The following is a 27,395-nucleotide window of genomic DNA, read 5'->3' as shown; positions in this document are numbered from 1 at the left end:
GATCCCTTTTTTGTTCAAATTGTGAAACGTACTTCTTACAGCCAGATACACAGAGAACATTGAAATGACATGAGCTTCCAAAAGCCCCACCATAATATTTTTACACTATTCAAGTCCTGTCCTCTCCTCCACCCAGAACACACCTAGTCTGGTCACTGTAGTGGCAGTCCTTGGCCAGGGACACCGGGGCTTCCTCCAATATCTGCTAAATACCATGACTCCCTTCTGTCCCCTTGAGGGCTGTGAATGCCAACCAATGACATCCTTGGCCTCAAACTCAGCTGATAAAAGGTGAAGAAAGCCCAGCATGTGACCTGAATCATATGAAAATACAACAACACTGCCCAACTAAGTCACTGAATTGGCCCAGAAAAATGTATTTTGTCATAGGTCAATGATAAGAGTTTCATGACTCATTCAATATGAAGATTTTTGGCATCTCATTATGCCTTTGCTGTTTATCTTTCATCTTGAATTGCCCCATTATTTGGATCTTGTTTCAGCTTTAGGATGGCAGATACTGGCTTTAAGTCAGACTAAGATATAAGGCTGTGATGTGAGCAATAGTATGAATTTATTCTTTGGGCTTTGCCAGGTACTTGTGATTAGGAATGACCACTCTTGGGATTCTGAGCTTCATAACCTGTGGCATATACTATATCTTCTTATTAAGGGTGTGCATAGACAAAAACAGTTTGGTTCATTTCAGGAAGTGATAGGGGGAGGGGGGAGCTAGACATTTTCCAGGCATTTCTTGGTTCATTTCATACAGTCATTCTAGTATAATTTTTTAACATGCATTAAAACCTTTTAATGCATGCTAATCAACTCTATATATGCTAATTTACATGTTAACGAGCATTACATCAATTCTGTACATATCTAGCGAAGTTTGAAGATTGGTTTGAAATTCGCCAGCTAATATTTAATGCTAAGAAATGGAAAGCCATGCATTTGGGCTGCAAAAACCCAAGAGAATGGTACAGTTTAGGGGGTGAAAAACTTTTATGCACGAAAGAGCGGGACTTGTATGTGAAAGTATGTGATGATCTTAAGGTGGCCAAACAGGTTGAAAAGGCAACAGAAAAAGCTAGAAGGATGCTAGGGTTTATATAGGGAGAGGTATGGCTAAGTAGGAAAAGAGGTATAGGAGGTATAGACTCTGGTGAGACCTCATTTTGAATACTATGTAGAATTCTGGAGTCCACATCTTCAAAAAGATATAAATAAGATGGAGTTGGTCAACAAAAAGGCTCCTAAAATGGTCAATGGTCCTTAGTGTACAATATAAAATAAGCAAATGAAAGGAATGCCATTGTCCATAGGATAGAGCCCCCCCCAAAAAAAAAAAACCTCCCCACAGAATAACACAGATAAAAGACCAGATAAAAGTCTTCAGTATCATTACTTTAACAACCATATGCTCTCTACTCCACAGTACCCTAAAGTTTATCTTTCCACTAACGGAATCCCATTTGTTGGTGTTCCTTTTAAATGTTTGTTTTGTCAACCACTTTGATTCTGGTTTTGAAAGGCGGTATATCAAGATGAATAAACTAAACTAAACTAAGAAGTGCTCCTCACTGGCAACTTCTGTCAAGAGTTGACTTTCCAGGGCAAAGATCTGTCTTGGGAAGCAGTGAATTAGCAAATACGAAAGGCCTCTTGTAAGCATTTTGATCTTAGACATCTGCATAGTTTGCCTATGGATTAATCTAGTCCTTGATAAATATATGTAGGTAGATATATATATATAGATAGCTAGAGAATCTTTATACCCCTTTCTGAAATGTTCACTTTTTGATGTTGTGACAAAGGCTATGAAATCCTGTCCCTTCCTTGGGTAAGTTCAGCTCCTCAGACAGGTTTCCTAGAGAAACCTCCAGCACTGTCCCCTGGCCAGCTGGAAGAAAGGCAAGGACAGCTCAGAAAGGGAAACAGCTTCAGGAGAGGGGGAGGGGAAGAAAGTGTAGAGAAGTAGAGAAGGAAGGTTTAAAAGGAAGAGCCAGGATCAGAATTGGGGGTCCCAGAGTGAAAAAAGGATGTGGAGGACCAGGAGAGAACTGTAACTTACTCCCAACTAAGATAGGAACCCACTGAACTGAAGTTTTTGCTTACACAGGAATAAGTAAATTATAACTTAACTTCAACTCAAGTCCTCAATATAGGATCCAAGGTGTAGAATTAGCGAGCAATATTAATACACTAATCAAAGGTATAACAAAGAAAAAGACTCAATTAGTTGAGAGAGGATATCAAATAAATCAAACAACACTCATGTTTTCCCTTCTTCCAGGCAAGCCACTGACAAGAAAGTTGTCAATTGGCTAGGGTCAAAGAAAACATATTTTTTCATACGATACTGTATCACACATTTACGTGGGTGGCGAAGAAAAAAAGTCGTCCCAAGAGCAATAACACCTGGCTTTAAAATCAAAAATCCACGTCACCGTTTTTGTGTGTCACGTGCCAGGTCTGGAAACATTAATATTTTATACCCAAGAAATTCTTTGTTTGTTTTTAAAGAAAAGTCTGAGTAACCAGTTTTTATCTGGTGCCAGAGCTACAGTAAGAAGTGTTGCTGCTGGTGCAAATTCCTTATCCGAGAGTTCCAACATTGTTGAAATATTGAGTGGTTGTTGATCACCTTCTTGTAATTGTTCCTCTCTTTTAGCAGGTAAATAGTAGAGAATGACACGGGGAAAAAATCTGTCCCCGTCACCGCCCTGTCCCCGGCCCACCATCCTCTGCACCGCCCCGTCACCGCCATTCCCTTCACTGCCCCGTCACCATCACCGCCACTGCCATCCCATTCACCGCCCTGTCACCATCCCCGCAGCATCCATATAAGCCTTAGTACTGTAATATTTAGCTTATTCCTTTCTTATAAATCAAAGTTCCTGCTGCTGAACTAGATAAAGAGATATTCAGCTGGCAGGGCTTTGTTTATAAATTTTTATCAACACAACTAATATACTACTTTATCCTAAAGCAAAAAAATAAATAAATAAATAAATATAATTTTTTTTTCTACCTTTGTTGTCTGGTTTCTGTTTTCCACATCTTCTCATTCAATTCCTTCCATCCACTGTGTGTCTTCTCTCTGCGTCTTCCATTTGCTGTTACTGTGCCGCCTCTTCTCCCTCCCCCAATTGGTCTAGCACCCATCTTCTTCCCTCCGCTCCCCCATAGTCTGGCATCTGTCTTCTTCCCACTCTGTCTTCCACATTTCCCTTGAGGGTCTGTTCCTCTCTACCCTCTTTCAATGTCTGTTCTATTCCTTTCTACCACCACCCTTCCCTCCCTCCTTTACCATCTGTTCCTTTCTACCACCCTTCAGCTCCTCTCACGTGGCCTATCTATCTACCTCCCTCTCTCTTATTTTCATGGCATGTTACAATGTAATTTGTGCAAGCCGCTAGAGCCTGCGAGCTCGGTCCCTGTCCCATGCCCACAAACCATCTCGCTTCTGTGTTCCTATTTTCCCCATTTCTAATATCTCTCCTATGTATCTGCCATTGCCCCCCCCCCCTGTGTCCATATACCATCCCCATGGCATGTCCCCTTTATGTCTCTGTCCCTATGCCCCATGCACATAATTTCCCCTCTTTCTGTTACCTTCCTCTGTCCAGATTTCCCCTATCTTCCTCTTCCATACCAGCGTGTCTTCTTTTCAACCCCATCTAGCTTCTTTCCTTCTTTCTCCCCCCTCCCCTGCTTCCAGCATCTGGCTCACCTGCCTGTCTTCCCCTTTCTTTCCTGCTGTGGGTTTCTTTCTTTCCCTCTTCATCCCCTTGGCCCAGAATTTTTTTCCTTTCACTCCCTCCTTCCTAGTATGAGCCGGGAACAAACGCGATCGCAGAGCCTAGCAGCCCCCACCTACTCGATCGCAGCGTTTAGCCAGCTCCCTCCCTCCAACTCACCTTACATTCTGAGTTTGCCGGCTTCCTTTTTCCCTGAGCCGCACGTGTTTAAAAAGACGCTCACGCGCGGCTGCGCAAGTCTATCAAGCTTCGGACGTGATCAGTGGAGTGCCGCAGGGATCGGTCCTGGGCCCGATTCTATTCAACTTATTCATAAGAGATATGACGCAAGGACTTAGAGGAAGGGTATCACTGTTCGCTGCCGCCGCCAAACTTTGCAACATAGTAGGCAGATGCTTATTACCTGATAATATGACACATGACCTACTGCTGCTGGAACAATGGTCAAATACTTGGCAGCTAGGCTTCAATGCTAAAAAATGCAAGATAATGCACTTGGGCAAGAGAAACCCGCGTAGAACTTATGTACTAAATGGTGAGACCTTGGTTAGGACCACGGAGGAACGCGATCTAGGAGTGATCATTAGCGAGGACATGAAAGTTGCCAATCAAGTGGAGAAGGCTTCCTCCAGGGCAAAACAAATATTGGGGTGTATCCGCAGAAGTTTCGTCAGCAGGAGACCTGAAGTTATGATGCCGTTGTACAGAGCCATGGTGAGGCCACACTTGGAGTACTGTGTTCAGTTTTGGAGACCACACTACCGAAAGGACGTGCTGAGGATCGAGTCGGTTCAGCGAACGGCCACCAGGATGGTCATGGGGCTCAAGGATCTCACGTATGAAGAAAGACTAAAGAAATTGCGACTGTACTCACTCAAGGAAAGAAGAGAACGGGGAGATATGATTGAAACGTATAAATACATCACGGGACGCATCGAGTCAGAAGATGATATCTTCTGGCTCATGGGACCCTCGACCACCAGAGGGCATCCGCTGAAAATCAGGGGAGGGAAGTTTCATCCATGGCGACTCCAGGAAGTACTTCTTCACTGAAAGAGTGGTGGATCATTGGAACAGACTCCCACTCCAGGTGATAAAGGCCAGCAGCGTGACGGATTTTAAGAAAAAATGGGATACTCTTGTGGGATCTTTAAGGGAGTAAATTCAGGGGGGGATACTTGGAATGGGCAGACTTGGTGGGCTATAGCCCTTTTCTGCCACTTTTTTCTATGTTTCTATGTTTCTCCTCTCCTGCAACTTCCTGTTTCCGGTTGCGTCAGAGGAGAAGCTTGATGGACTCGCGCAGCCGTGCGTGCACAGCTTTTTGAACGCGTGCGGCTCAGGAAAAAGGAAGCCGGCAAACTCAGAATTTAAGGTGAGGTGGAGGGAGGGAGCTGACTAAACACTACGGGCGGGTGGTGGCTGCAGGGACCGCGCGATCCTTAATACCTCACTGCGGAGACAAGACCATTCACCGCTCCACGGGTGGTGAATGGCCTTGTCCCCGTCCCCGCAGCGACTGTTATTTTTCATTCCCTGTTTTAGTGGGTTACCCGTGGGTAAACGCGGCTAGCCGCGGGTAACCGCCACCGTGTCATTCTCTAGTAAGTAGTACACTTGGGTAAATGGTGGTAACATGTCCTCTGGAATTTCTAGAGCCTCCATCATATAGCGTTTCAACATGTCTCTAGGAGTTACAGCAGCTACTCTAGAAAAGTTAATTAATCTAAGATTATTATTAAGAGAGAAATTTTCTAGAGACCCCCCCAGCTTTTTTCTTGTATAAAAAAGGAATAAGTAAAAAGGCTGCATCTTAAAACTCTCCCTCTCAGAGATGAGGTTGCATGAACTGTGTTTCCTGAATCCTGGCTGGGTGCGAAGGACAGTCACCCAGAACTCTGAACTGACTAAACTGAGAGGGGCAGTGTATTTTGGGAAAGCAGCAGATTTCTGTGAGGGGAGATCTGTGAAGAAAATCGACCCCTGATTTTGTGTAAATAAAAGATTATTATCCTACCTCCCCAGACTTTTTGTTAGGCTTGGTGTGACTCTTGTTTGGGTAACTGGGCTACGGCTGTGGAGGCAGCACTGGGAGACCGGCCCCGGTATTACTCAAGGATCTGGAGACTCTAAGGCAGGAAAAGGTTCCCCCTCCCCCCCCCCTCTTTCTTTCATGGCATAGCCTAAGGAGATAGCTCTGGCTGGAGTTAGAGAGGGATTTCAAAACAGCCAGCAAGTGCCTAACCGGGAGGTGTGCAAGGATGATATTTTATCATTTCATTGGATAAACGCCTGTGGGGTACTGCAGGGTTCTCCCCTTTCCCCTACTTTGTTTAATATTTATCTTGTTTCTCTGGGAAATTTGTTGCAAAGCTTAAAGCTTAAATTCTATATCTATGCAGACGATATTCCTATAGTCATCCCACTTACTTGTCTGTCATCTGAATTTATAAACTTTCTTGCAACTATTATAAATCAGATTGAGCTTTGGATGACGGCTTTCAAATTGAAATTGAATAAGGAAAAAGCTAAATTCTTTCTGGCAACACCTAATAATAAGCTCAGAGAAACAATGATATGTGTGAATGGGTTGGATTACAATATAGAACAATCCATTAAAATATTAGGGATAGCGCTGGATAAACACTTTACATTGGAGAAACACACCGGTTTACTTATTAAGAAATGTTTTTCAGTGCTCTGGAAGCTTCATACCATCAAGAAATATTTTGTTGAAGTCTCTTTTCGGTTGTTGGTGCAATCTTCCAATTTAAGTATACTGGACTACTGTAACATTGTATATGTCTTATTTGAAAATTCTTAAGAGATTAAGGGTAGTCCAGAATATTGCTGTTCGCCTCATTTTTGGTTTAAAAAAATGAGAGCATATCACTCTTTTCTATCACAAACTGCACTGGTGGAGTCTAGAATATTGTTTAAATTTTCTTGTATTTGTTACAAAGTAGCATTTGGTCTGTCACCAGGTTATCTCCTTTCTCATTTTTCTTGGGAGTCATTTTAATAAAAATACACGGAGAGCGCAGTTATTTACTTATCCTTCTATAAAATCTTGCCGCTATAAGAGGTTCCTTGAGAAAACTCTCTCTTTTCAGGCCGCTAAAATGAATATATGGTTCATAAAAATGATATTAGAAGCTTCTTCTTATTTAGAGTTTAGGAAATTACTAAAGACTCAATTTAATAGGCTGACATTGTAATGGGTTTCACCTTTTCTCTTATTTCAAACCATGTGTGCATTTTATTCTTATGTTTCTTACTTGCATGGTTTGCACTTTCAGGAAACGCCTTGAAGGGGAGATAGTAACAATTTAATTTATTAGATTACTCTTATATCATTCTCAGCTATCCGCCTAATTGGTAATTTGACATTGTCTTTTTTTTTTCTTTATTTTGTTCTTTCACTCAAGATTGCATCTTGGATCTCTATATTTGGGACTTTAAAATGATTAAGTGAATAATTTTTCCTCCGATTGTTATTTTTCTTAATGTCTTAATCATATTCTGTACAAGAAGTTTATTCTTGATAATTTGTTTAAATAAAAATAAATAATTAATAAAATTAAATTAAAAAAAGGATTCCTATGACCTTGGTGTTAGTCCAGCGGGACGGCTTTGGCCCCATGGGTAAGGCAACCTACAGTCACCCAGATACCATTCTCGGATCAGCTGCAATCCTCCCAGAGAACTGATATTCCAAACAAAGATGCCTTTTCCATGAAGTCGGAATGAACTCATCTAGCCACTCACGAGATCATCATGGAGCCTGGAATAGTTGTCCGCCAATGACCCTACCGGATCCCTGAGTCTTGACAACACATGGTGACGAGGGAGGTCGAAGACATGTTACAGGAGTATAAGATTCTGTATTGACTTTTGAAGGGTAAATGTGTTGACCAAATTTGATATCTACCCCATGTATTTCTAACAGTATAACCAAATCAGTATTTTTATTTTTAATATAACCATAAAACTAAGCTGAAATGTTATTTTTCAAAAAATGAAACCTTCATTTGGTTGTAAATATTAAGATTATACCAGCTAGGTGTCTTTCTGTAGAAAATAATGATTTAACTCAAGTCTGACTAGTGAGTAAAATTGATTTGATTTAAATCAAATCCACTTTGATAAGCTCTAATTTAGTTAATCGCCAGTTCACATCAAGTGAACTGGTCCCATCTGCGTTAACCACACAGATTCAAATGATGATAGGGAAAAATAAGCAGTTTCTCTTGCCTCCTTCTGCTAGGCAGTGCATTTCAAAGCAAATACCCAAATATGAGCAAGAGGGAGTTAGCAAAACATCGAGAACAAAGCTATGAAGGAAAAGTCCATTGTCTGCTATTGAGACACATGGGGAAGCCAGAGTTTGCCCTGGGATTGGTGGCATGGAATTTTGCAACTGTATGGGTTTCTGCCAGGTATAATATAGAAACAGGATACTGGGCTAGATAGACTATTGGTCTGACCCAGTATGGCTAATATGTTCTTATGTAGAAAAACTGCAGTTTTTTATTATCTCCCAGAGAGAGAGAGAGACATCAAAAGACACCTGGACAATTCATCCAAGTTTAATCACAACTCCAAAAGCAGTCACATTGAACAAAACATTCTAGATTTTTTCACAAGAGGAACATTCAACATTCATTTTATATTGATTCAAGTTATAAACACTTTAAGCATCTTCTTTGGAATGTTCATGTTGCCAAAACTGATGCATGTTGGCCAGGGTATGGTAAATAACTGAAGGAGTTATCCATGGATAAGCACAGTCAAACACTTCTGTTACTTTAAGGAAACAATAAAACTATTCCCATTAACTAGAGCAGGGGTCTCCAAAGTCCCTCCTTGAGGGCCGAATCCAGTTGAGTTTTCAGGATTTCCCCAATGAATATGCATTGAAAGCAATACATGCACATATATCTCATGCATATTCATTGGGGAAATCCTGAAAACCCGACTGGATTCGGCCCTCAAGGAGGGACTTTGGAGACCCCTGAACTAGAGCAAATCTAAACTGGAGTAAATCAGACAAGGGCTAGGAAGAAAATGCAGAGACTACCTTCAGACTTTTAAATATTGAAGAAAATGGAAGCATTCTGTGTTTCCCTCATCAGATGCTATCCAGTCAAACCTCGGGTTTGCGAGTAACCCGGTTTGCGAGTGTTTTGCAAGACGAGCAAAACATTCTCGCAAAACTTGTCTCGTAAACCGAGTGTTGATTCGATTTGCGAGCACCTCCCCCTCGAGAACCAGCATTGCTCCTCCCCGCTCGCAAAGGCCCCCCCGCTTGAACCGGCACCCCCCGCCCAAACAACTTGAAACTTATCCCCCATCTCGATCCTGGTTCCACTGAGACGCAAGAGTCCATTGTGAAATACGAAGGTGAAGTCTGGCAAAAGGAGTCACGTGAACCGTAGAGGCTATGTGACCAAGGAGGACAATGAAGAGCCAAGCCGGGGCCGAGGACAGATGGGTCACCTTCCGGCATAAGCGAACAAGGGCTTCTCGACGAGGCCGAGGCATGAAGGAGCGGAGACAACCGTGTCCAGGACCGCTCCAATGAATTCCAGAGAATGGGACGGACAAAGGTGGGACTTGGGAAAGTTCACCTCGAAGCCGAGACTCTGCAGTAGCGAGATGGTCTGATTCGTCGCTCGCAGAACTTCGTGGCACGAGGACGCCTTGATCAACCAGTCGTTGAGGTAGGGAAACACTTGCAGCCTTGGAGACGCAGGGCCACAACTACCACAACGAGACATTTCGTGAAAACCCTCAGAGAGGCCGCCAGGCCGAAGGGAAGGACACGATATTGGAGGTGGAGATCCCCCACCCGGAATCTCAGATACCGGCAAGAAGCAGAATGTGCGTGTACGCCTCCTTGAGGTCCAGTGAGCACAGCCACTCCCCCTCGACTAAGAGGGGGTACAAGGTGGGAAGGGTGAGCATCCGGAACTGTTCCTTGACCAGATATTTCTTTAGAGCATGGAGGTAGAGAGCTGCACGGGAATGGGGACGACGGGAATCCCGCGGGTTCCCCCTTAGGGTCACGGGGATCCCGTGGGGATGCCCCCTAGGGTCACGGGAATCCCGTGGGGACGCCCCCTAGGGTTGCGGGGATCCCGTGGGGATGCCCCCCTAGGGTCGCGGGGATCCTGCGGGGCTGGATGTACTCAGTCGCGCGGCTCTTCTTCTCTCTACCTGCTCTGCTTGCAGCACAGAGCCGAATGGAAGTCTTCCCGACGTCAGCGCTGACGTCGGGAAGACTTCCGTTCGGCTCTGTGCTGCAGGCAGGGCAGGTAAGGAGGCGGAGAGTAGCCTCGCGGTTCGAGTGGCTACCAAGGGAGGGGGCAGTCCGCCCCGGATGCAGCACAGCCGGCCAAGTCCCCTTACTTTTGTGGCGCTTCCCCGACCGACCGACCGACAACAGCCCTGGTCTGACAATCCTCCCTGCCCTGTAGCCGTGAATCTAAATTACCTTCTTACAGCAGCTGTAAGAAGGTAATTTAGATTCGCGGTTAAGGGCAGGGAGGTTTGTCGGACCGGGGCTGTTGTCGGTCGGTCGGGGAAGCGCCACAAAAGTAAGGGGACCTGGCCGGCTGTGCTGCACCCAGGGCGGGAGAGAAAGAGGGGGGAGAAGGACGCTGAAAGCACTGGAGAAGACAAAGGGGTGGAGAAGGATGCTGAAAGGCCATGGGTCGGTAGGGGGAAGGACTCTGAAAGCACTTGTGGAAGACAGAGGGGGGAGAAGGATGCTGAAAGCACATGGGGAAGACAAAGGGGTGGAGAAGGACGCTGCCTGACAGGACATGGGGAAGATGGGGGGGGGAGAAGGACACTGAAAGGCCATGGGGAAGACAGAGAGGGAGAAGGATGCTGAAAGGACATGGGGAAGCAGAGGGGGGAGAAGGACACTGAAAGCACAAGGGGAAGACAGAGGGGGGAGAAGGATGCTGCCTGACAGGACATGGGGAAGATGGGGGGGGGGAGAAGGACGCTGAAAGGAAATGGGGAAGAGAGAGTGGGGAGAAGACGCTAGCAGGGAAGAAGACAGAGATGCCAGACTATGGGGGGAGCGGCGGGAAGAAGATGGGTGCCAGACCAATTTGGGAGGGGGGGAGAAAGGAAGAGGCACAGTAACAGAGCAAATGGAAGACACAGAGAGAAGAGAGACAGTGGATGGAAGGAATTGAATGAGAACATGAAGAAAGCAGAAACCAGGCAACAAAGGTAGGAAAAAAATTCTTTTTTTTTTTTTTTTGCTTCAGGATAAAGTAGTATATTAGAGAGGAAGTGACGTTACCGATGCGAACGGGAGCTTAATCTGTAAGCTCCGTTCGTACCCGGCGCATTTTCGCCGATTTTGCTGTGCAAACCGCGCAAAAATTACTTTCCTGCAGTGGAGTGGAGTGAGCGAGGTGCAGGGACCCCATGGCAACGCGCAAAAAAAATCCCGATGGACAAGACCGGCCAGCGCACGCTGGAACAGGCGCTGAGCCGGACGGCACGTGGCGGCGTGGGCCTGGAATCGAGCAGTGGAGAGGCGGTGCAGTTGGTGGGGGGATCTGGCAAAGGCGGGGAAGGATCCCCTTCAATGTGCTTCTTATCGACCGATATCTTTGTTGGGGGTAGATACGAAGATATTTACACGGATTTTAGCAGATAGAATGATGAGTTGGATTCCTCGGTTGATACATCCTGATCAAACGGGCTTTGTGGTGGGGAGGCAGGTGGGAGATAATACTCGGGTTTTTAACCTGTTCAAGAGGGCTAGGGGTGGTGGTCGGGAGACGGTCTTCTTGTCGGTTGACGCCGAGAAGGCTTTGATAGGGTTTCCTGGCCTTTTTTGTTTCGGGTCTTAGATTTTGTAGGTTTGGGACCTCGTATGCAGGAATGGATTCGGATCCTTTACACTTGTCCTGTTGGCTGTATTAAAGTGAAAGGGGGTTACTCTGATACCTTTTCTCTGGGCCGGGTAACACGGCAGGGGTGCCCTCTTTCCCCGCTCCTTTTTGCGCTGACAGTGGAACCTTTAGCACAGCGGGTGCAGATGAATCGGGATATCAGGGGGGTTTCGGTTCCGGGCCGTAACGATAAGTTGTCTCTGTTTGCGGATGACCTTCTTTTCACAATGGAGGATCCCGAGAGTTCCTTGCCGGCCATTTTGAGGGAGCTAGAGGAGTTTGGCCGGGTGTCGGGGTTTCGTGTTAATGTTGGGAAATCTGAGCTACTTAAAGTTAATTTACCTCCGGACAGAGTGAATCTTCTTTGGGCTCGGTTTCCGTTTAGGTGGGTGCAGCATTCTATGCGCTATCTTGGGGTTTATTTTGGTCCGCCGGGAACGGAACTTTATGATCTTAATTTTCCCCCACTTTTTCGTCGTATCCAACGAGATCTGGCAAGTTGGAAAGATCAGTTTTTCTCCTGGTTAGGTAGGGTGGAAATAGTGAAGATGATGATTTTGCCACGCCTTCTGTTCTTATTCCAGGTGTTACCGCTTTGGGTGGGTAGGCGTACGTTGGAGGGGGTACAGCGGCACATTTTTTATTTTATTTGGGCCGGTAGGAGGCCTCGCGTGAGTAGGTCGGTTATGTGCTTAGGTCGGAGTGATGGGGGGTTAGCTGTTCCCAATGTGGTGAAGTATTATCAGGCTGCCCAGTTGCGAGCCCTGTTGGAATGGCAAACGCAAGTCCCGAAGCCATGGGTAGAGCTTGAACAACGCTTATCCACTGGGGTGCCCCTGTTGCATTTGCCCTGGGTGCCTGGGAGGGTACGGCCTGAGCGAGTATTGTCATCGGTAGACACATCCTTGCGGGTCTGGAATATGACCCGGCGTAGTTTGTTGTTGGGTAGGCACCATTCTTGGTATACGCCGTTGCGACATAATGTGGCCTTTGAGCCTGGTCGGGGTGAGGGTGTGTTTGCTAGGTGGGAGTCTCATGGATTGGTGTGTGTGGGTCAACTGTGGGATCCGCTCTCAGGCAGTATTAGGTCTTTTGCTGAACTTCAGGGATGTCATGATCTTTTGGCTCGGGATTTGTTTCCCTACTTGCAGGCTGTTCACTACTTGCGGGCCTCAGGGGCCCTACAGGACGTACGGGCGGGTAAGACACCCTTTGAGTTGTTGTTGGGCCCGACTCTCCAGAAGGGTGCTCTTTCTGCTATCTATCGGTGCCTTAATGGTCGGGGGGGTTCGGCCCTTGCCTTACATGTTAGCTTGGGAAGGGGATTGGGCTTCTGCTATTTCTCTGGATACTTGGGGGGACATTTGGAGAGAAGTTGCTTCGGCGGGCATTGCAGCATTGGTGGTTGAAAATGGGTATAAAGTTTTATTCAGGAGTTACTATACTCCTCAGGTTCTGGCTCGTTGGCGCGGGGGGGGCGAGTGCTCTTTGTTGGAGGGGTTGTGGGGAGGTAGGCACCTACTTGCATATGTGGTGGCATTGTGGGCGGGTGATTGGGTTCTGGACTGAGGTGTTCTCTCGAGTTTCCCGGATTCTCACTTTGCAGGTTCCGGTGGACTGGAGACATGCCCTGTTGTTTTGGCACCAATTAGATCTGGATTGGGGAGACTCTCTATTCTGCAAGTTAGCTTTTACTGCTGCCCGGCTGGCCCTTGCATCTTTGTGGAATCAGGGGCGACCCCCCACTTGGCATATGGTAGAACAGCGCTTAACTAACTGGCAGCTTCTTTATCAGTTGACGGCTTTAAGGGCTATGCTCATATTTGGCGTAGGTTTCGGGCTTCTATAGGGATTAGTGGAAGGGGGGAGTGGGGGGTTGGATTGGATGTTTAATTGGGAATCTGGGACTTGAAGAGGCCCTATCATGCCTGTTTTTATTGGTGGGACTAGGAGATCTTTTACCCAAAGGGGTGGTGTGGACATCGTGCTTTATCCCTGGGGGAGTGGGGGGGGGGGGGTTTGCTGTGGTTTTGATGGATTTGTGGTTGGTTTTTGAAATGTTGGGGTTATAACTACTGTTTCAGTTGCTACAGCAATGTTGATTCTTTCCTTTGTGCTTTGCTGTTGTAGTGTGTCATTGCTGTATACTTTTGTGTTATTCAATAAAAGCTTTTATTTGAAAAAAAAAATAAAGTAGTATATTAGTTGTGTTGATAAAAATTTATAAACATTAGAGGCTCTGGTAGAAATCCGTTTACAAAGTATGTATTCTTCCCAATTAATATTTCCAAATTAATAAAGTCTATTTGCTTATTTGTAAATGGGTTTCTACGAGAGCCTTTAATTCAGTAGCATAATTAAATGAAATAACTATTTCTGAAGTTTATAGGGACGGGCGGGGATTCCTTGTGGGGACGGGTGGGGACGGAGGGGATTTCTCACGGGGACGGGTGGGGATGGGTGGGATTCCTCACGGGGACGGGTTGGGACGGGTGGGACTTTGGCGGGGACGGGTGGGATTTCTGTCCCCGCGCAACTCTCTACATGGAGGTCCAGGATCAGACACAGATCCCCCCGTCTTCTTGGGTACCAGGAAGTACCGGGAGTAAAATCCGGAATTTCACTGGTCCGGAGAAACCTCGACCGCCCGAAGGCAAAGAAGGGCCTGAGCTTCCTGCAGAAGGAGAGGCAGCTGAGACCGGGCAGAAGGAAACTCTCTTGAAGGAAGGTCCAGGGGCACGTGACTGAAGTGAAGGGAGTACCCTTCCCGGGTGATGAAAGCACCCCACTGTCGGTGATAAGACTTTTCCACTGGGTGTAGAAATGATGGAGACGACCCCCGATGGGGAGGGGGGAGGGCTCCAAGAGGAAGGGAGCCCGAAGGCTCAGACTGGAATTGTCAAAAAGACAGCCCAGGCTTCGCCGGAGCTGGCGGCTGGGCCTTAGCTTGTCGCTGCTGCTGCTGTTGCAGCCGCTTCGAAGGAGGCTGAGAGAACGCAGGAGTACATTTCTGCGGGTACCTCCGGAGAGGAATTTTGTATTGCTGAGCCGGAGGGGGTCTTTGGCTTAAGTCTCACCAGAGACATGAAGGATCGTTCGTGCTCCGAGAGGCGCTTAGTGGCCACTTCGATGGAATCATCGAACAGCTCATTACCCACGCAAGGGAGATTGGCCAAACGATCCTGGAGATTTGGATCCATATCGACAATCCGGAGCCAAGCGAGGCAACGCATGGCGATCGCAAATGCCGTGACCCTCGAGGACAACTCGAAGGCATCATAAGCCGCTTGAAATATATAGAGGCGGAGTTGGGAGAGGGTCTCCTCAAGGAGATGAAACTCTTGCCGCCGAGACTCCGGGACATCCTCCCGGAACGAGTGGAGGGCTTCCACACAGAACCAGAGGTAGGACGTGAAGATAAAGTTATAGTTGAGGACACGGTTCGCCATCATCGAATTTTGATAAAGATGGTGACCAAATTTGTCCATTGTACGGCCTCCCGTCCCGTCCCAGAGGGACGGCAGCGTAAACCTTTGAGGGGTTGGACTTCAAGGAAGATTCAACCACCAAGGACTGGTGAGAGAGCTGAGAACTCTCAAACCCCTTAACCGGGATGGTCCAGTAGCGGGATTACAACTTGGAGGGAATGGCCGTGACCGCATAGGGGGTCTCCAGGTTCCGAAGAAATGTTTGCCGGAGAACCTGGTGCAATGGCAAGCGAGGTGCCTCACAGGGCTGATGATCAACCCCCATTTCTGCCAGAAATTCCTGGGAATAACGATACTCAGACTGGAGGTCCAGGTTCAAGTCCCTACCCATGTCAGAGATGAAACGAGTAAAGGAGGAGTGTCAAGAAGATGTCTCATCCTCCGGAGGAGACCCCGAGCGAGATTTGAGGGCAGCCAAGAAGGAGGGAGAGATTTCCCTCGAATAGTGAGCCGGGGCCTCGGAATCCCGTGAATGGGAGATGGAAGAGACTCGATTAAAGTGTCAGGGGGCATGGAGGAACGGCTCCATGCAAGATGGACTGGGGAGGACCCTAGAGTCCGAGGAATCAGTTGTTTGAGCCTCGGAGAAGACGGGGCAAAGGAAAAGTCCTCCACCAGTTTTGAAGAAGATCCCTTAGAGGCAGACATCTGCCTCGATGGGGAACGCACACTGGAGTCCAACTCAAGGATAAGCGTGTGCCTCGAAGGTTTCATGGGCGAAGAAGACCGGAGCTTTTTATGAGGGGCAAGCCTCGACAAAGTAGCAGGAGAAAAGCGAGCCACCGCCCTGGACTCACGAAAAGTCACCAGGGAGTCGGGGGACGATGAGTCGCTCGAGGAAACCTGACGAGTCTTGCGGGCACGGCCCCAAAACACGAGAGAAAGACGCTCAGGCTAGTCAGACCGAGGCTGGGTCGAGACCAAGGTCAGAGGTGTCAAGGTAGGGACAAGTTGGCTCACCACCGAGGAAAGCTGTGTGGTAAGTATAGCCTTAAGCATGTCCTCGAACATAGGCACCGAGATCAAGGGCTTTTGGCTCGTAGGTGCAGCAGTGCGCTCCTTCGGGGGCGACTTCGAGGAAAAGTATTCCCTACGTGAGGAGACACGCTTAGAATGATGTCTCGAAGATGTCGACGAGGCAGCGCTTACATGAGACTCAGAGGTAGGCTGCTTTGTCGGCACACCTGAGGAGGCATGAGGAGACTTACCCGAATCCAGAGTAGCAGGAGGAGCCGAGGCCAAGGGGGACTTCGAGGCCGGGGCACCCAACAAGGGCATCGAGGCCGAACTCGAGGCCTGTCCCGCAGGATCCATGGGGCCAAAAAGTTGGAGAATCTTGACCACCATTCGACGAAGAGCCCGCAGTTGCAGTTGCAAAGTCGCAGAACAAGGGCACGAATCAGCGCGGTGCTCCACACCCAGGCACTCTACACACCAGCGATAAGGGTCAGTGATAGAAATAACCCGGTTGCACCGAGTGCAGTTTTTAAACCCGGAACGAGGCCGGAACATAAGAGAAGAGACGGTCATGGCCCGCGAGGCCATGCAGCCAAACCAAGACCGGGGAACCCGGTCAAAATACCCGAATGTGAAAAATATAAAGAAAATGAAGATGCGAGCACAGCAACTTAACCGAAAAAAAATAAAAAAGCCGTGGTGCAAGAGGGACGAGATCGCGCAAAGCAAGGGAGCAGTGCTTCTGGCTCCGCGAAAAACATAGAACTGAGGCCACGCTGAGGAGACGCATGCCCTAGGTTGGGCGGGAGGGGCATGCGCGGGCCAATCGCAAGCTTGAAGGTCTTCAAGCAAGTCTGCTTGCGAAAACGTCCGCTACGGGACTCCACAGATGATGTCACCCACATGTTGAGAATATGCTGCCTGCTTGTCCTTGGATAAATAATGGGTCTAAAAACAGAGGAGAGGGAGTGACATGGTGGATAATGGGATTTAGGGAGGGAAGGAACAGAAAGGGAGAGAAGTTGGACACAAGGGATCGTGTGGAGGGGGGGATAGAGATACTGGATATGAGATTAGTTGGGAAAAGAAAGGGAAAGATGGTGGACTGGGGTGGTGGGGAAGGAGGGAGAGATGCTGGATAAAAGGGTAGTTGAGAAAAGGTGGATCTGTGGATGGACACGAAAAAAAGGAAAGATGCCAGACCTCCGGGGGAAGGAAGGGAAACGGAAGGGGAGGACAGGGATGGCAGATGGATGGTTAGCTCGGAGAAAAAAAGAGACCCTGGCAAGCAAGTTATCAGAAGACAACCAGAGCCGGTGAACAATAAGATTTGAATAATGACCAGACAACAAAAGGTAGAAACAATAATTTTATTTTCTGTTTTGTGATTACAATATGTCAGATTTGAAACGTGTATCCCTGCCGGAGCTGGTGTTAGACCGCATGTGAGCTAGGATTTAACAGAGAGAGGAAAAGTCTTTTTTTAAAATTTTGTTTACACCACAGCGCCAGTGTGGTTAGAAGGCAAAGGGGGTGAAGAGGCTATAAAATAAGCCCACCTTTATGTTTGTAAAAAAAAAACCCAATTGGGCAGGAAAATCAAATCGAATCGAAAAATCGATTCAATAGGCTGAATCGAATCAAATTTTTTTTCCTGAATCAGGCAGCACTAGTGCAAACTACCAACAGGTAGCAAACAATGTAAAATAATAAAATTTGTTTTATTAAGTTTTTAGCAGTTCTCCATCTTGGCACTCAGAACATAGTTTCTTAGTGAAGGCTATATCACGTGAACCAGCTAGGCACTACAGCAAGCATGTCAAACTCACAACAAACATCTTTGTGGCCGAGCCAATGTAATCCAATAAGTCATAACTAGAGTTGTGAAATTTCTCCCACAATCCATCGGCACCGAGCAGTCACCTATCTAAGTCAGTCGAAAACAACGATACAACGTACGAGTATAACCAATTGCTTATTCTTATTAAGTACTACAATGCAAATGCCTTTGGTACCTGAGACATGTTCGCACCTTTAGTCATAACGCACCATTTCCTCCCACTAATACTAGCAATGAATCAGACGATAAAGCACAGTTACTTACCGTAACAGGTGTTATCCAGGGACAGCAGGCATATATTCTCACATGTGGGTGACGTCATCTACGGAGCCCCGATGCGGAAGCATTTTCAAGCAAACTTGATTGAAGATTTAAGTTTGCTCTGCTGCTCCACGCATGCGTGCCTTCCTGCTCCACTAGGGGGTGCATCCCCTCGTGGTCTCCAGTTCACTTAACTAGCCAAGAAGCCAACCTCGGGGAGGTGGGCGGGTTGTGAGAATATATGCCTGCTGTCCCTGGATAACACCTGTTACGGTAAGTAACTGTGCTTTATCCCAGGACAAGCAGGCATGATATTCTCACATGTGGGTGACCTCCAAGCTAACTGAAAAGGGATGGAGGGAAGTTGGCAATTTAAGCAAATAGATTTTGCAATACCGATTGGCCGAACCGGCCATCGCTTCTGGACAGTGAGTCCAGACAGTAGTGGGAGGTGAAGGTATGAACCGAAGACCACGTGGCAGCCTTGCAGATTTCCTCAATAGGTGTGGACCTGAGGAATGCTACGGAGGCTGCCATCGCTCGGACCTTGTGTCCCGTTACTCGACCATGCAGCGCGAGACCAGCCTGAGCGTAGCAAAAGGAGATGCAATCGGCCAACCAGTTGGACAAGGTGCGTTTGGAAACTGGGTGACCTAACCGGTTTGGGTCGAAGGACAAAAACAGTTGTGGGACTTTCCGGTGTGACTGAGTGCGTTGGAGGTAAAAGGCCAACGCTCTCTTGTAGTCAAGAGTGTGGAGCGCCACTTCTCCGGGGTGAGAGTGGGGCTTGGGAAAAAACACAGGCAAGACAATGGACTGATTGAGATGAAAATCAGACACTACTTTAGGTAAGAACTTTGGATGGGTGCGGAGTACCACCTTGTCGTGATGGAATACCGTGAAGGGTGGGTCCGCTACCAGAGCTTGTAACTCACTAACCCGCCGGGCGGAAGTGAGCGCGAGCAAGAAAATCACCTTCCAAGTGAGGAATTTTGGATGGCATTTGTCTAGGGGCTCAAATGGAGGTTTCATTAGTTGAGCCAGAACCACGTTAAGGTCCCAAACCACCGGGGGGGTTTGAGAGGAGGGTGGACGTTCAGAAGACCCTTCATGAAGCGAGAGACTAAGGGATGGAGCGAGAGGGCTTTCCCTTCTAGGGGCTGATGAAAGGCCGCAATCGCACTGAGGTGTACTCGAATGGAGTTGGTCTTTAGGCCGGAATGAGATAATTGGAGTAAATAGTCAAGGACCAGAGGGACGGGGACCGACACCGGGTCCTGGCTGTGGGAGGAGCACCAGGTTGAGAATCTGGTCCACTTTTGGGAGTAGCAGGTTCTCGTCGAGGTCTTTCTAGAGGCCTCCAATATCTCCTTGACTGATTGAGACACGGGGAGAGCAGTCAGGGGGAAAGAAACCAAACATTCAGATGAAGAGATTGAAGATTGGGATATAACAGCGAACCCTGACCCTGTGATAGTAGAGAGGGAAACAGAGGCAGAGGCAGTGGATCTCTGACACTGAGTTGAAGTAGAAGGGAAAACCATGGCTGGCGTGGCCAGCGAGGGGCAATCAGGATCAGGGTGGCTTGTACTGTTTTCAGGTGGACAAGCGTCCGCAGTATCAGAGGAAACGGCGGGAACGCATACAGGAACCTTCCCTCCCAGTCGAGGAGGAAGGCGTCGGCCTCGAGCCGGTCCGGGGAGTACATCCGGGAGCAGAAGAGAGGCAGCTTGTGGTTGTGGGGGGATGCGAATAGATCTATTTGAGGCGTCCCCCACTTTTCGAACACCTGTCGTAGGATCTGAGAGTGCAGTGACCACTCGTGTGGCTGGAGGAGGCGGCTGAGTCTGTCCGCCAGACAGTTTTGTTCTCCTTGTATGTACACCGCTCGAAGGGAGGTGTTGTTGGAGATTGCCCATTTCCAGAGGCGCAGGGCTTCCCGGCAAAGGGACCAAGACCCTGTTCCCCCTTGTTTGTTTACGTAGTACATTGCTACTTGGTTGTCGGTTCGGATGAGAACCACTCGGTCGTGGAGCAGATGTTGAAAAGCTACAGCTGCGAGATAGATGGCCCGAAGCTCTAGCACGTTGATGTGGCAGTGACGGTCTTTTGCTGACCACATCCCTTGAGTGCGTAGGCCGTCTAGATGGGCTCCCCAAGCGTACTCCGACGAGTCCGTGGTGAGTATCTTGCTGTGAGGTGGGGTGAGGAAGAGCAAACCTTTGGAAAGATTTGAAGAGTCGGCCCACCAGCGGAGCGATCGTTGCAAAGAAGGCGTCACTGTCACGGGGCGGTCGATCGGGTCCAGGTCTTGACGCCATTGAGAGGCCAAGGTCCATTGAGGAATTCTCAGATGGAGGCGGGCGAAGGGTGTGACGTGGACGGTGGAGGCCATGTGGCCCAGAAGAGTCATCATCTGCCGAGCTGATACCGAGGTCAGCAGGGAAAACCTTCGACTCAGACTTACTAACGCCTCTAGACGCGGAGGGGGGAGGAAGGAACGGAGGCGAACCGTGTCCAGCGTGGCCCCGATGAACTGCAGGGACTGGGAGGGACGTAGTTGGGATTTTGGGAAGTTTATCTCGAACCCCAGACTTTATAGGTAGGTAATAGTCTGTTGGGTCGCTGAGATAACCTCTTCCCTGGACGGGGCTTTGATCAGCCAGTCGTCCAGGTAGGGGAATACCTGGAGGCCCTGGGAGCGTAAGCTTGCTGCGACTACCACGAGGCACTTGGTGAAGACCCGAGGTGACGATGCTAGGCCGAAGGGGAGGACACGGTATTGTAGGTGCCAGTCCCCTACCTGAAAACGCAAGAACTTGCGGTGAGCGGGGTGCACTGGGACATGCGTGTACGCCTCCTTCAGATCGAGGGAGCAGAGCCAGTCGCCCTCGTCGATCAGGGGGTAGAGGGTCGGTAGGGAAAGCATCCGAAATTTTTCCCGTACCAGAAATTTGTTGAGGCGTCTCAAGTCTAGTATTGGGCGTAGGTCTCCCGTTTTTTTCGGTACTAGGAAGTAACGGGAGTAGAAGCCCTTCCCCCGTTGGTCGGGGGGAACCTCCTCCACTGCTCTCAGGCGAAGCAGGTCTCGAGCTTCGGAGAGGAGTAGGGGTAGCTGCGTCCGGTTGGGAGGGCAATTCCTTGGGGGGTTGTCCGGAGGAATGGCCCGAAAGTTGAGAGAGTATCCTGATGAGATCACGCCAAGGACCCATGCATCCGACGTGACTTGTTCCCAGCGAGGGTAAAAGGCTTTGAGGCGACCCCCGATGGGAAGGAGGCCTGGGACTATGGCGGAGGGGGCCCGCCCCCTTCCGCACATCCCGTCAAAAGGACGGGGATGGTTTGGTAGTCGCAGGCGGTTGGGACTTGGGCATGGCCCGGTGGTGGGCTTGCGGACGCCTGGGTGGAGGCCGCAAGAAGGCAGGGGTGGATTTTTGTGGGTAGCGGCGCGGAGGGGCCCTGTACGGCCTGGACGCGGGCGGTTTAGGCTTTTGCCGGACGAGGGAGGCGAACGAGCGTTTGTGTTCGGAGAGGCGTTTTGTAGCCGCCTCGATAGTGTCATCGAACAGTTCTTTTCCCACGCAGGGGAGGTTAGCCAACCGGTCCTGCAAGTTGGGGTCCATGTCGACCAGGCGCAGCCAAGCTAGTCGGCGCATGGCGATAGCAAAGGCTGCCTCTCTGGAGGAGAGTTCGAAGCCATCGTATGCCGCGTGGAATAGATGGAGGCACAGGTTGGAGAGGGACTCTAAAAGCAGGCCAAACGCTCCTTGCCGGGAGGCCGGGAGGTCAGTCTCAAAGGCTCTCAATAGTCCAATGAGGTGTTTGAGGTAGGATGTGAAGGTGAAAGTGTAGCTTTGCACCCTAGAGGCCATCATCGCATTTTGATATAGTCTCCTGCCGAACTTGTCCAGGGTTCGGCCTTCTCGGCCTGGGGGGACCGCAGCTGAGACCCGGGATGGGTGAGCCTTTTTCAAGGAGGATTCTACTAGCAGCGACTAGTGGGAGAGCTGTGGTTGTTCGAATCCCGGGTAGGGTACTGTGCGGTACTTGGCCTCCATTTTGGAGGGTACGGCTGTGACCATGTAGGGGGTCTCCAGGTTCCTGAAGAAGGCCTGTTGGAGTACCGGGTTAGGTGGTAAGCGAAGGGACTCTCTGGGCAGTGATGGCATATCCAGCTCCGCTAGGTACTCCTTAGAGTATCTGGAGTCGGACTGGAGGTCTAAGTCCAAAGCGTGGCCCATGTCCTGGACAAAGCGAGTGAAGGATGGGCGGGATGTTCCCGGGGCCCCGTGCGGGGTCAGTGAACGAGACCTCCGTCGGGTGGAGAAGGATAGGGAGGCTTCCCTCAAGTATCGAGGTTCCTGCTCCGATCCACGCTCTGAGACCGGGGAAGCACTGTGAGAGTGTTCCGGGGTCATTGATCTTCGGCGTCTCGAGGAGCCCCTCGGAGACGATGCCGGGGTTCGGGGTACCGATCGATGTCGAATCGGTGACCTCGACCCGGACTCCCTCGGAGAATACCTGCAACCTCGGGTCGGGGTTCCGGTCCGAGAGGGAGTTCGGAGGATGCGCGGGTTGGAGAGTGATAACTCAGCCACCCTTAGTGGTCCCATACGAGGTGTAGGAGAACGGCCTCGTAGAGTTGGTGAACCTCGGGCCTTCTTGGAGGTACGGCGGTTCGAGGTTTCTGTCGTTTTAGCACGATGTTTTGCCCCGCGGCGGTCTGCGGAGGGAGAGCGTCTCGGGCGCCTCGGCGAGGAGTCCGAGGAGGATGGGATGCGGCGAAGCTTGCGCACTTTTTCCTGAGGTTGCTCGATGTGAGGCTCAGGCTGGTCTGGCACCTGCGGGGTCGAGGTCGAGGCCGATTGTAACTGGGCCATTGCAGCGGACAGCTCCGACGAGATCATCGCTCGGAGTAGGTCCTGGAAGACGGGCACGGACAGCATCGAAGGCATGTCCACTGCCTCGGTGCACTCCACCGAGGGCGACCTCGTATCAGAGTATTCCCTTGTGGTGGAGGCACGGCCCGAAGGCTTGGAGGGCTTAGCCGAGGCTATAAGCATGGGGCTTCCGCCATGCGTCGACAGTGTCCCCGAGACTGGCTTCTTCGATGTTACGGAACCTGAAGAAGGAAGAGGGGACTTACCCGGGGCCGAGGCTTTCTGCTGTCCCGAGGGCTTCGGATTCGGGTCTCGGGGCGATGCCGAGGTATTCGGGGCCGAGGTCAAGGCCGGGGCCGACCTCGAGGCCGAGTTAGAGGGTTGGTCCGGAGCAAAAAGGTCCGCCATGCGGGCTTTTCTTCGACGGAGGGCCCGGTTCTGGAAAGTAGCGCACTGGGGGCAGGAGTCGGTTGGATGAGCCGCCCCCAGGCAGAGGATGCACCGGCGATGTGGGTTTGTGATGGAAAGAAGCCGCTCACACCGGGTGCACTTTTTAAAGCCGGTCAAAGGCCGGGACATAGAATCGAAAGTAGCCGCGGAAGCCTCTGGGTCGTCAAAAACGAAGCAGGAATCAAGTTGAAAAGTAAAGAATTCGCGCACAGCGACTTAATCGAGAAAAAAACAAGAAAAAAATTGCGGTGCTAGAAGGTAGTTGGGGCAGAGCCTGAAAAACACGACTTCTAGGCTCAGCGGAAAATTTTGAACTGGAGACCACGAGGGGATGCACCCCCTAGTGGAGCAGGAAGGCACGCATGCGTGGAGCAGCAGAGCAAACTTAAATCTTCAATCAAGTTTGCTTGAAAATGCTTCCGCAACGGGGCTCCGTAGATGACGTCACCCACATGTGAGAATATCATGCCTGCTTGTCCTGGGATAATAATATCTACCACGCCATTAATCTTGTATTGACTTGTTTGGTGTGCCTAATAGGAAATATTTTGCTTTCAGAGTACAATAAAAATACGAGTATAGGTTTATCTATGTTACACTTATTAATTTGTACAATTATTCTGTGTCTGGTAAGTAAATATTTAAGAAAAGATATTAATTTTTATTGAATTTTTTTGTGTGTTAACGATTACTCATTTATTTCAGCTCTTTGTATTCAGTATGTCTTTATCGAAACCAAGTGATAGTAAAACTAAACGAGAAATTGCTGAATATCGAAATTTCCAAGAAAAGTGGGAATTGAAGTAAAAGATAAAATAATTTGCTCAATATATAATAATGCTATTAGTGTGCCAAAGTTATATAACATTAAACGGCACTATAAACAGCATAAATCAAAATATGACAATTACAAAGGATTATTGAGACAAGGAAAGTTGAAAGAGCTCAAGTTGGGAGTGCAAAATCAACAGTTCATGTTTACTAAAGTATCACAAGAAAGTGAAGCAACGGTACATACAAGCTACGGTCCTTGTCGGATTTGATAGTTAAACACTCGAAACTTTTTACCGAAGGTGATTTCATCAAGGAATGTCTAATTAAAGCTGCAGAAATTGTTTGTCCTGGAAGTGTGAAGGTTTTTCACTTCACACTTCTGTCTCAAAATACAGTTGCAGAAAGAATTACTGATTTAGCTGGCAATTTAAGTGATCCAGATCAAAGCAAAATCATCTAGTTTCAAAGCTTTTTTCCATTGCCTGTGATGAGAGTATGAACACTGGAGATTAGCTATATTTCTTCATGCTTGTGACACGAATTTCAACAGTTTTGAGGAATTATTGGAACTAGTACCGATGTGTGGCACTACAACGGGACAAGATATATTTAATTGTGTTTATGAACTTCTGCAAAAATACAATTTACCTCTGTCAAAACTAACTTCTGTAGCTACAGATGGAGCTCCTTCAATGGCCGGAAAAACCAATGGTTTTGTGGCATTACTGCGAAAAAAACAAAGTGAAACTTGTGACGGATCCAAGATTCATCATACGCATTGCATTATACATCAAGAAGTATTATGCACAAAGGTAATAAACATGGAAAATGTGTTGACATTTGTCAAAAAAATTAATTTCATAAGATCTCAAGGCTTAAATCAGCGACAATTCTCTGCTTTCTTAAGTGAATTAGAAAGCGAATATTCTGGTTTGTCCCTCCAGTTAGAGGATGTAAACTCAAAAGACATCATCAACACCTTCTCTCACATCAGGCAGCACTATGGGGTAAAGATCTAGAAAAATTGCTTACGCCTACTACTTATGGGGAATTTAAGAAATGCCTAAAAACATATCTGTTCATGAAGTATTTAGGCAGCTGACCCATACAATTCTTTCCCACAATAATTGATCCCTAGAGCTGTTAATCACTAGCTTTTAACTCTGTTAAGTTCACTCAATTTGTACCATCTTTAATCATTGTAAACTGAATAGAACTTCACGGTCCTGCGGTATATAAACTGTTGTTATTACACTTCTCCCTCGTCATTCGCGGGGGATACGGGCAGAGCCGGACCGCGAATGAAGAAAAACCGCGATTATCCGGCTCTGACCCATCCCCATCTCTCTGCCGCCTTCCCGGCCTTACCTGGTGGTCTAGAGGGCTTTCGGGGCAGGAGCGATCTTCCTACGCTCCTGCCCGTGCAGATCGCCATCAGGAAATGGCTGTAGGGAGTTCCCAACGTAGTCTCGAGAGACTACGGGAACTCCCAGCAGCCATTTCCTCCAACCACCGGGTAAGGCCGGGAAGGCGGCAGGGAGGGAAAAAAGATGGATTTTTTTTACTTTAAGACTATTTTTTTTATTTTCCCCCTCTCCAGAAACAAATCGCGATTATATGAAACCGCGAGTGCAGGAGCCGCGAATGGGGAGAGGGAAGTGTATTATTATTATTTACTGAGGTACGTTGGCCACCCTGCTCCAAGGTCCTTAAACAATTCTGGAACTTGAAAAAAGAAATATGTCAGTTTTTAATAACTAAAAATCAAGACACAAGGTTGTTTTCTGATCAAGTATGGTTACAAGATTTATCCTTCTTGGTTGATATAACAAAACACTTAAACAATTTAAATTTAAAACTGCAAGGAAAAGATCAGATCATTACGAACATGTGTGATCAAGTTAAAGCATTCCAATGTAAGCTAGTTCTTTGGGAAAAGAAGTTGAAAAATGAAACAAATCAAGTTTAGGTGAAACAAATCAAGTTTAGGTGAAATTGCATCATATCAAAAATATGGAGAAAAAATTTTAAGCCTTAGAAATGAGTATGAAACAAGATTTACATATTTTAAATCTTTGGAAGACACTCCATTGACTACTACTCTCTGTCATTGTCCACTCAACCAGTTTCTGACCCAGCCCGTCACTTTGGGGCCTATCCCGAGGGCACTCAAGTTTATTTATTAGACGTCTGTCAAAAAATCTAAATATACCACATCTAGTGTACTCCCTCTATCCAATTCTCTGGTCACCCAGTCAAAGGAATTGATCAGATTTGTCCGGCAAGACCTACCTCTAGTGAATTCATGTTGCCTTCGGTCCTGTAATCCACCAGATTCCAGAAATTTTGTGTTGGTCCCAGGCTCTTGTTTCTATTTGTTTTCTCTTAACTTACTCGCTAGAGTCTCCTGCCCATTTGACGTTTTCTTCTTTCTCCATGCTCACCATTCACCTTCCATCTCTGTACATTCCAATTGCCCTATCTATCATTTCTGTTTCTTTCCCACTACCATTTCTCTCTTCTAGTCTTGTACCCTGGGTCAAACCTCTCTGTTCCCCTCTATGCAGCATCTCTCTCTTCCTTCCCTCCATTATCATGTGTAATATTTCTCTCTGCCCCTCCCATGTACCATCTCTCCCTGCCCTCTACCCTATGTCCAACATTTCTCCCTCTCTCTTCTCCATACATGTCTCCCTCCCCTCCACCTTACGCAGGATATCTCCCTCACACACCTTTCTGCCTCTTTGTTCCATCTCTCTTCCTCTCCTCCACCCTATGTCTAACAATTCTTCCTCTCTCCCCCCATGTGCAGCTGTCTTCCATCCTTCCTATCTCCCTGTGCAGCACATTCCAACCAATTCCCCCCCTTCTCCCCCCGGTGGGACCTGACATCATACCTCCAGGCCTCCTAAAGCAATGGTGGCTGGCTGACAGAGGCAGTGCTGTAAACAGGCTGCTCGCCGCCACTACTTTAGGAGGCCTCGGAGCAGAGGTATGTCAGGTTTCACCAGGGTAGGGGTTGCTGAATTGATGAATCCAATTTTGGGGGCGAATCGGGC

The 27,395-nt window shown here is 48.2% G+C and overlaps 1 protein-coding gene across 10 annotated transcripts in view; it reads right to left on the bottom strand.

The window, feature by feature from the left end:
- The window catches only part of MAPRE3 (microtubule associated protein RP/EB family member 3), a 203,890-nt gene that overhangs the window by 72,414 nt on the left and 104,081 nt on the right, over window positions 1–27,395 (bottom strand). For 6 of the 10 annotated variants that reach the window (XM_033939394.1, XM_033939390.1, XM_033939392.1 and 3 more), the window contains one exon: window positions 24,985–25,061. The exons of the other annotated variants lie outside the window; for them this stretch is intronic. The gene's annotated coding sequence lies outside the window, so the exon portion shown is untranslated. The remainder of the gene's footprint in view (window positions 1–24,984; window positions 25,062–27,395) is intronic. 10 annotated transcript variants of the gene reach the window in all.

The sequence above is a fragment of the Geotrypetes seraphini genome, chromosome 3 (genome assembly GCF_902459505.1).
Source record: "Geotrypetes seraphini chromosome 3, aGeoSer1.1, whole genome shotgun sequence".
NCBI lineage: Eukaryota > Metazoa > Chordata > Amphibia > Gymnophiona > Dermophiidae > Geotrypetes > Geotrypetes seraphini.
This window is presented reverse-complemented; position numbering and strand designations above follow the sequence as displayed.